The following is a 1,771-nucleotide window of genomic DNA, read 5'->3' on the forward strand; positions in this document are numbered from 1 at the left end:
ACACCTGTCAGAATGGCTAAAATGAAAAACACCAATGATAGCCTTTGCTGGAGATGGTGTGGAGAAAGGGGTACACTCATCCAGTTCTTTAAAAGAATGGAAAGTTAATGTATACAGAAAACTTGCAAGGCTACATTTTCAACTGATCTCAGAAAACTGTGTTAAATATAAATCAATGTATTTTAGTAGATTATTATGGGCACTCAACCTTTTTATCAGTTTTAGCAAATGGAAAAAGCTCATAACTTTCCAGACACACAAGTTAAAATTAGTATACATTAGTAAACAATCCACAAATAAGCCACATGGTCTATTCTGTAAGCCCAGTGAAATCCTTTTCTCTTAAAGAAGATTGATATCTTGCCAGCCACTCTCCACATCAATGATACCACCAGCCTCCAAATAATCTTTATGAGGCATCCAGAAATCTCCAGAGATGACCAGTGATGAAAGATCAAGCCTTCAATTGCATCCTAAAAACCAAGACTGACACGCTGAATTTATACTAGGGCAAAGTATTTCTCAGATATTTTAATAAGTTAAACTTTATATTTATCACTAATCTAATTGAGGCCCTAATTCCAATATCCACTAACTAATTATCAAGCCACTGGGACTTCCAGGTAAGGTGGTAGACTCTAGGCTGCCTGTAAATCAAGCATAGGGGAGATTCAGAAGAAGGAAAATACTTTTCATCCTAAAGCTAGAAAGAGAGGGAAAACTTTGGAAGTCCACAAAGGAGTGAAAGGATGTTGGGAAATAGCCATTGTACGATGCAGAAAAGTAAGTGAACATGGCCTCTGCTGCATGGGTCCCTGGCAGAGAAGGAGAATCAAAAAGCAAAGAGGTTAAAACCAGGCAGTTGTACCCTCAGAAAAGGACACAATTCTGACAATCCTCAAATCCAGTTTTGGGTTTGATGTGATTGTGATTCCTTTGGGAGATAGGTCAGCTACAGAGAAAACCTATTTGTCACACATTTGTCCTGAAGAAGGGCTATCGGGTACTATCTAAAGGTTTTTATTGTTAAAAAGCTGGGCTACCCAAGGGCCTTAATGTCTAGGAATAAGCACAAGTCAGGGAGCTTTGGATGGACCCGTCACTGTCTCTGGGTGAAGGAAGGTCCAAAGATGTCAAGTTCAGGAAGGCTGGACGTGAAATGATGAGCCAGTGGACACATGCATCAAGAAGCTGGTGCAGGCTGGAATGTGCACAAGGAAAGTGATTCAGTTAAGAATCAAGAGACCAGATCTAGGCACCAGGAGAGCCATCATTGAGGTGAGTGAGTTTCTGACCCGTGGCAGCAGCCCGGGACAGGGAACTCAGACGTTCCTCTTCCCTCCTACACTTACTGGTCTTGCTGCAGGGGCTATACTGCCCAATACCTCCTCTCTCTTCCTATCCCACCCAGCTTGCATCCAGAACCCTCCCCCCTTCTGCCTCCCTCCCCTCTTTGGCCACATAACATCTCCCAGCTCAGCCTGTTCAATCTGAATCGGGAGGGCAACCAGGAGGGCAACCGGGAGGGCAGTAGTTCCTTTGTCTCAATAGCCTGCCTGCAGCAAGCAAGGTAGGCCCTTTGTTTACGAGCTCCCCAAGCAGCACGGAGATCCAATCTAGGCACCAGGAGAGCCATCCCTGGGGAGTGACATCACTGGGAAGGTACATCAGTGGGCAAGGAGACCTGATCCTGTAAAAGAAGATCCATAGGGGACCATTCGGAGGAAGAGATGGGCAGGCACCAATGCAAGAATTCACCCAACAATCTGAA

Source organism: Microtus ochrogaster, chromosome 5 (genome assembly GCF_000317375.1).
Source record: "Microtus ochrogaster isolate Prairie Vole_2 chromosome 5, MicOch1.0, whole genome shotgun sequence".
In the NCBI taxonomy this organism is placed as follows: Eukaryota; Metazoa; Chordata; class Mammalia; order Rodentia; family Cricetidae; genus Microtus; species Microtus ochrogaster.